Raw genomic sequence first — 9,090 nt, 5'->3', positions numbered from 1 at the left:
CTCCCGTTCTTTTTGTCCGGGGGGGGGGGGTCGGCATATTGCGGGAGAGATCCTCAAATTGAGTCACTACCGGTTTCTTCCATAAATTTGCTAATTATTTATTCATTTGAAACCCATCATTCGACAATGCATTTTCTGAGCAAATGACAGCATAGCTAAATAGCCCACAAATAAATTAAGTAGAACTTAATGAAATCGGGTGTAAGGTTGTGCGCTGGATTCATGGCTTAAGATAGGATCACGAATGTGAACCTGTTTACAGAAAGGGAACAATCTCGGCACGGCGGCTTGAGAAAAATCAGGTGCCGTAACCTGGCCACAGTGCCACGTGCTGTTAAACAGAAGCTGCTTGCGGAGTCCGAGGATGACCTCAAAGGATCTACAAATCGGATATGGGAATCAGAATTACAAAACTCAAAGAACGATCTTTATTTGAAAAATTGCAAAATAAGTAAAATTTGCTTTGCAAAAAAGTCAAAGCTAGACGCCACATGCAGATGCCTATAACCTTGGCAAGAAAATTCCGTATGTCGTGAGGCCACAAATTATACAGAATGTTAAAAATGGGTTAGATGCTTTAAGGGTATATAGCACTCAAACTACGAAAAGGTCCCAGTCTACATGTGTCGAGAAATTAAAGCATGCTGTGATATGGCGAGTCACTGTCTGGTTGTGCATCTTATGTGATCATCTCTTTAGACTAACAGGTAGAGTGTACCAATTATTTAGCAGTAGCCTTGGAACATGAGTGTCTTCAGCAACACATGTGGTTCATGCATGATGTGGAACCAATTCATTTTCTCTGAATTGCCAGCCAGTACCTCAACCAGACTATCGGGAAGCAGTGGACAAGAAGAGGAGGCCCAGTCAACGAGCCTGCACGATCCCCTGTATTTTTGACTGTGAAGACACCTAAAGACTCTGGTGCATTCTGCGCCGATAAATGACTTTGAAGTACACGTATTACAGCAAGGAGTAGAGAATTACTGTCAGGAGATTGGAGCGAAACCAAGAATTATCGACACAGAGAGTATCCCTGTGTGGTCGACAGCTGAAAGTTGTGTTGAAATGCATGGGAAAAACATAAACATCTGCTGTAGAGATCACAAGAACATCGCCATATCTCAGCACGCTTCTAGTATGTTGACTGGGATATTTTTGTTCATTTAAGTGAGTAGTATACGCCCTAAAAATCCTGCAACCACTTTTACATAATGTATAATTACGTAGTTGTATGAAAATATATTCAAGTCCTCAACAGTTGAGAAACAGATATCATTATGAATTTTCGAAATCTTTGAGAAGCCTACTAAATCCGTTGACAATGAACTTTGAATATTCAGAGAATAACACAGTGATTCTGTATTCTTGTCTGGGTTGTTGTGCCCTATAATTTTCAAACGGGGAAAAATAAAATAAAACTGCATGATGAAGTTGTTTAGCATTCTGAAATGTTAATTTCATATTCAATAAAACTTTGTGATTTATATTTCTATACTCCCTAAGGATTTTTCTTTTATTGTTTCCTGTTTGAAACACATAGGCAACAAAAACCCCAATAATAATTTACAATCACATTGTATAATTGTATGCAAATAATTGTGGAATGCTTTACATTAAAAAGAACAGTTATATTTAGTAAAATAAGTGGAATTAGCAGTAATTATTTAGAGCCCAATATTGAACTCCATACAAATTTGTTTCTTTAATACAGAAAGTGTAACGTAAATGGGCACTTGGAAGCGTAGAATGGAGTATTCCTGACGTTGAAACCAAAATGGTTAAAAAACCGATTTCTTGATTAACGATTACGGCGCCTGTGATGACTTCAGTTCCGCCCAGGCGCTTCGAGAGATGACATACGAGTAATCCTCATAAGGTACACTGATGTAGAAAATGTTGTAAATTTAATAGGACTGCTATAATTCTCAACCAAATATGGAATAAATATATGGAAGCAATTATACAATTCCTGTTGCATGTTACAGTACAATCCGTTTGAATAACAGGAATCCTGACAGCAGTTTCTCTACAATTTTATCAGGCAATTCGAAGCAGTAAAATATTTTCAGTTTTTACAGCGTCTAGAATAGGCTAATGAAACACTAGCGTGGTTACATTAGAAGTGAATTTTACTGCAGCGATTACATCATTAACGTACAGGGTGATATCCTTAAACGAGAACCCATTGTTAGGAATGTTAATAACGCCATGTGTTAGAGGGTCAGCTCATTATGGAGAAATATTCCTAGCATTGAGATTTGATTTTTAAAACGAAGACCCAATGTTAGTAATTTCAATGCTATCGTGTATTAGAGGGCTAGGATAATTTTGGTGAAATATTCTCTTTTAAAATTATCACTCTGTATATAGGAGACAGAGCCGGTCACGGTAGCCGAGCGGTCTAAGGCATGCACTGTCTTCGCTCGCTCGGAAGCCGGGATCGTGGGTTCGAATCCCACTCAGGGCATGAAAGTTTGTGTGCGTTTTTCTGTATTTGTCTACAGGTAGAGGCCTTGCGACGAGCTGATCACTCGCCCAAGGAGTCCTAACGTATGTGTAAGATCTAGAAAAACCGAAGTGAACGGAGTTCATGGAGGTAGGCCTAGGCCCACTGGGGCTGTACTGCCAAGGAAAAATATAGGAGACAGAACCAAAGCCTGTTTTAAGTGCTAATGCACGACCATATTTATCTAATAAGAAAACAAAATGAATTTGGCGTGTTGTAATTTTATATAGAGCGCACAAGATAGAACAATTTTCTTAAAAAAAAAAAAGGCTTTCACAATTCATAACTATCATACTGGAAAGCTGATGTTCATTTTCAATTTTCGTAGAATAGAAGCAACGTACATTGCTGCCCAAATGTTATGCCATCCGCTATATTTCAAAACATGGGCAACAAATCCAGCGCCCTAAAAATATGACAGACCGTACCAAAACTGTGAGATAGAACGACAAAAAATCAGGGAAGGCGTAGAAAGACTGTGCGTCAGATATCAGAGAATAAACAGGTAACAATTCAGCTTAAGTGGTTTAAAGTTTCTCACCTTGATCGAAGGAAGAACACAAAGAAAAATGACAAGCAGTGAGTCAATAAGCGATTCTAACAATTTATATTAATTTATGTGTTAAATGCTTGTCGTGATCTTATATTTATATTGTTTTAAGCATATTTCCCTCTTACTGTATATCCTACTCAGAACCAATGTTCCCTGCTCCACATGGAACGGTGTGTTTTTCTTTTCTTTTATCTGTAAAGGATGAAGTATTGCCAACTTGACTCTTAGTATTGTTGAGGTAAAACAGAAAACAATACAGCATCATTGTAACATTACCGATGCGTTCCGGATATTCTTTACAAAAACCGTATCAAAATTCGTGAAATCGTAGATTGATTCCTCTTCTGTTCATTCCCTTATTCCTGCTCTCCTATTTCAGAACAGGAGAGTTCTGTTTCGGTAGGCTAACCGAACTAAACGCTTCGTACACTGAATTCAACATGACTCGTCCAGTCTCCATTCAGCTGTTTCAAGAAACAAGACTGTGAAAAATGAAGCGTGTCGAATCCTTCTCCTCACATTTCATTCAAGTGGTGCATTTTACATGGTCGCAAAGTGAAAAGAAGACGCAGCAATTGAATTTCTGTGCAGTAGGCATCTTATTTCTCATTTATTTTTTAACCTAATAACAAGATCATAAGATATTTAAGCGGCAGATTTAAATAATTAAAAGTACAGTCTATGTATTAAGAAAATATATACAAACTGGAAATCATTCAATTTTTCACAATGTTCTTTCTATTGATTCTGTCTAGCCACTAAATTTAATTAACTTGGTCTCTTCTCCACAAATTATCATCATTAAGATCATTTTTTTTATTGCTAGTGGGGTGGGACTAGGTCCCTTGTACTGCGGCCACTTCTGGCCTATTGTAGCAGACCAAGGTGATAGGTGAGCGTGATTTCGGAGTAATTGGTTGAATGAAGATTGGGAGGGAAACCCGAAGTACTCGGAGAAAACCTGCCCCAGCGCCACTTTGTCCGCCATTAATCAAATTTGACCAGACCCGGGATCGAACCCAGGCTGCCACGGTGGGAAGCCAGCGACTAACCGCTTGAGCTACGGCGCGGCCTAATCAAGATCAATTAGTTTTATAAAAATAATTCATTTTTTCTTAATATATCTTTCTATTCGTAGTTTACTGAATCATTATGGATAGGAATAAATTAAACCACTAGAATTCCCAGTCATTTGGGTTGTGTCAGTTGCATAAGTCATGTTAGAGAGTTACAGGTTCTTCATGTTTAGCAGATTAACATAAATTTGGAAGGGTGTATTGAGAGGTATTTTAAGTAACTGGTGCTAAGAATGAAGGGGGTGTAGAGGACCCCGGAAGTGGACACCTCAGACGGCGCCGTTTGTTTAATTACGTTTGTAGTTTTTGATATGCTTCATTCGGGTCTGTCATACTAACAATTACAAAGACAAAAACAACACCGTCCAATGTGACTATTTAAGTTTTATCACTTGAAAACTCATCATCCTTACCTGTTTCGATCCTTACGGATCATCCTCAGAGGGCATCAATACTTTTTCCGGAAACTACTATTACAATAAGTGTTAAATTATATACATACACATATAATGTCTGAAATACACAATGTACACAATGTTCAACGTTTCATAGTCACAGCAGCCTTCCTGGTATTAAAATTTTAAGTTTTTTTTAAAATCTTAAAAATTATAAAACAGGAAGTTTTTTAAAAAGTTTAAAAATTTTAATGCCAGGAAGGCTGCTGTGACTGAGAAAAGTTGGACATTGTGTACATTGTGTATTTCAGACATTATATGTGTATGTATATAATTTAACACTTATTGTAATAGTAGTTTCCGGAAAAAGTATTGATGCCCTCTGAGGATGATCCGTAAGGATCGAAACATGTAAGGGTGATGAGTTTTCAAGTGATAAAACTTAAATAGTCACATTGGACGGTGTTGTTTTTGTCTTTGTAATTGTTAGTATGACAGACCCGAATGAAGCATATCAAAAACTACAAACGTAATTAAACAAACGGCGCNTAAAATTAAGAGTTTACAAAGAGAGATGCGGTTACTAAATGTGGTGCCTTATTTTTATTATCTTCCTTCATGTGTTGCGCAAACCACTATTCGGAAGAAGAAATGCATTTTATAGGGTAGAGCAGGGGTCACAGAAGATGAGTTTATGGAACCAAGAGGACGGAGACTTGAACAATTTGGGAACCACGTTTCTAGACGAATGCCTCTAGACTAGAGAACTGGAGGAAGCAACAACACGCCTTATTCAGGACAGATGACTTCCAGTTGCAGAACTGAAGAGGTAAAGGTCAAGTTGTCCCTGTGCTTAACTACACCATGAAGGTGTAGAGAGGAGTAGATGTATAGATCCACATTTTCTTCACCTCGGCACTAGTTGAAGGTAAGTGGTCAGCTTCATACCACGGCCGATTTACCCTCGGGGGAAGAACCCCCGGTATCTATTGGATAGGAGGTTTTGTGAGCCCCAGATCCGGTCTGGAAGACATGGAGAAGTGAAAATTCGTGCCCCCATCGGGACTAGAACTCCGACCTCTTGGTCGCCCAGTCCGTAGTCAGTCGCTATAGCAATTGCGTTATCCCGGCTCGAACAGAAGAACACATTTCCAAAATATCAGAGTTTAGGATTATTATTATTATTATTATTATTATTATTATTATTATTATTATTATTATTATTATTACTGTGTCTTTACAGCCTTTTGTTGGAACTTTTAGTTTCTTAATCTATACGCAGACGGTAGGACTCCTTGGATGAGAGATCAGCCAGCCGCAAGGCCGCTACCTACACACAGGAAAACACAAACGCAGAATAAACGCACACGACATAGACATCCATGCCTTGAGTGGGATTCAAACTCATGATCCCAGCATTAGATCGAGCAAAGACAGTTCATGCCTTAGACCGCGCGTCCACTGTGATCTGCTAGGATTATCCACCTGCTACACAATTATATATATACCTAGTCAGTATTACGTTCAAAATTGTTAGGAAAAAATCTTCCTCTTATGAATAATTTATTCCAGAGAGAAAAGTTGAATAAAATGGTAATTATGTTGAATGCTGTTTTCTGGGATGTGGGGCCGTGTAGATATTGTGTAAACTGACGTTTTTTATACACGTTCACGCTTGTTCCTCACTCGCGAATTTGTATAACCTGAAGATGGAGGCGATATGTTCCTCCGAAACATCACTTTACACAATATGTTCACGTTACCACATTTTACAAGACGGAATTCTTTAGTCACTGCCGTGAAAACCTCAAATCTTACATAAAATTATAATTATATCAATATGAATATTATTTTCAATTCAAAACCAAAAGCCACCAACAACTAACATGAAAGGCGTGTAAGATTAGCAACTCCGTAAGTAACATAGGATATAATGAACTAACCGCCACTACAAATACAAAAAATAAAACATCGAATTCTGTTCCTAGGTAAGATTTGAACCTGTAGTCCAGTAATTAATCTTAGGAGCGTAGTAAGCTGACATTAAAACAACAACATTATTATTCGTGTGCTCTGTTCAGACAGTACTGTCTAATACAATGTATAAATTAACCAGCATTTGATTAATTCGTCCAGCATATTTTGGCCTTTTTGTCACCTCGATGAGTGCTGAACCAGGTTGTCAAAATGAGTGAACTATTTTACAGCTACATTATGAATCCAAAGAAAATAAAAATTTAGCCTTATGTTCGTATCTAAAATTTTAAAGCAGTAAAATAAATTGCATTGGGGACAGTCAATTCCATTGCAGTTTGTGTCTTGTAGTTGTGGTTGTTTTGATCATCTCTAAATGTTACATGCTCTTATAAATATCGTAATAATTGAATCAATTAATGGAAGGGAAACATCCCTAGACAGAAAAATTCCTTTTTGACGTAGAACTATACTTCAGTGACAGAATTCTTTTCCCAGAGACTCATGCGTAAAAAGTACAAATTTATTGAGGACTAAGGTATTCAGTCAACGTAATGACACAACAGAGTAGAGAAGTTCTGCTATGGGAAATGGGGCAGGATATACTTGAAGAGGTATGATTAATGAGAACGTTACCAATAAATGTCAAAGTCAGAAATAAAAGAAACATATTCATACAAAATTTATAACACGCCCATTCATTTACAACTGAAGAAGAACATACGAAAATAGAAGATACAACCAGAAATGAAATTACTAGTCCATTGTTTACACTAAATGTAGCTCATTCCATTACGTTTCAATATTTTAGATATGAACCAGTGACTACATTTTTAATTTTCTTAGATTGATAATGTAATTTTCAAATATTATATGCCTTCTAATAACCTTCGTGTACACATCTAACGATAACCTAAAGGCTGAAACATGTTGGGCAAATTGATCATTTATTGATTAAATCGTTTGTTTTGTCATATGGAACTTTCTGGTTAGAATAATACAACTATTTTTGTGGGTTTATCATTTGTATTTCTTTGTTGTAAACGAACTGTTTTCTTTCACTAAACTAAACGGGTCTTAGAGGTCATAAAAATAAACGAGTTCTAGAGTACGAGTGGATCAGAAAAATGTTAAGTCAATACGAAATAATGAGTATTATTTCAACACTCTAGGATAAACTTACTTGATTTCTTAGGTTCTTACCTTATTTTCAGTTAACATTATTTTGTTCAGTAATGTACTTTAATTAATTTTAAATATATAGGTTACAGACCGATCCGGGAGGACACGATTGTAACATCAACATTATCTGATACGTCATCAGTCACGAACTTAGGTACACTGCCTGGAGTTAAGGATAAGTTTCTCGTATATTTCCAACGTTTGTTTCATAAACATGAAAAATTTAGCATTGATTGCCTAATAGATCAAATTAAAAGTAACGCATATATCTTATGGGAAATATTTTACAAGACCGTCCTTCTTTTGCAGTTCGAGTGAGACAGATATTTTTAGAAATATTAAGGATATCTGATCTTAATTTCTTAACGTCTTCAGATGCAACTCGTCGAAATTCACTAATACATATATTATGTCTACTACGAACTGATAGGGGCACGCGGTAGCGTATTTGGTTGAGGCATTATGCTACAAGCCGGAAGAGCTCGGGATAGAATCCCGATGTGGTGATTTATTTGAATTTACCTAATCCTTCCAGCCGCCCTATGGACCTGGAGTCGACTCAGACTCTACAGAAATGAGTACCAGGAATATTCCTGGAGGTAAAGGGCGGCCGGTACTTAAGACTGGCAACCTCACCGTCATCTTTGAGCCGATTGTCTAGAAAATGTGGAAAACTGAACATCTCACAACCCTATGGGCCTCCACGGCCTGTTACAGGGATATCTTTACTTTATTTACTTTACGAACTGATGGACGAAACATATTCAAGTATAGCACTACACGCAGACAACTCAGTCACAGTAAGCAGAACAAGTTAATGAAGGATCCATAGTGGCACACCTTCGGGCGTGCAAGTGCAGCCATTATTTTTGGCAGTGACAGCGAGCCGTAACAGCATTGCTATGAGGGGACTGCATGTGTACTGTACTGTAACTGAAAGACGACCACGGGTTGTCTACTGATTAATTTAATGACGTATGACTTTCATATAAGTTAAATTAAATTGTTCTTAAAATAGAAACAAACCCTACTCTACTGCTTAACGTAACCATGTGACGTGTTAAATGGATTAGTGCCGGAGATATTTTCCTGTTACCAATTTTTCTGTAAAATTCCTGTAAAAATTACTTTCCACAGGATATACCCGGCACGTAATCATGAGTGTCGGTCCACAACAGGAACAAGATTTCGCTTTTTAAAAATTTGAATAGGAAAAACATATATTAATTTTTAATCATCTATGTCCACAAGTGAAACAATTATATTTTTATGAAAGTTGGGTGTGATAAAGTTTGTCCTGTTCAGAGCTTATTTAAAATCTTACGGTCTTCTTTCGGACTCTTCAACAATTTTGAATTCGAACTTTTACTCTTGTTCTGAACTATATGCTTTCCGATTAGC

The sequence above is a fragment of the Cryptotermes secundus genome, unplaced genomic scaffold (genome assembly GCF_002891405.2).
Source record: "Cryptotermes secundus unplaced genomic scaffold, Csec_1.0 scaffold180, whole genome shotgun sequence".
NCBI classification, from domain to species: domain Eukaryota; kingdom Metazoa; phylum Arthropoda; class Insecta; order Blattodea; family Kalotermitidae; genus Cryptotermes; species Cryptotermes secundus.
The sequence above is the reverse complement of the archived record's forward strand: the minus strand, read 5'-3'. Positions refer to the sequence as shown.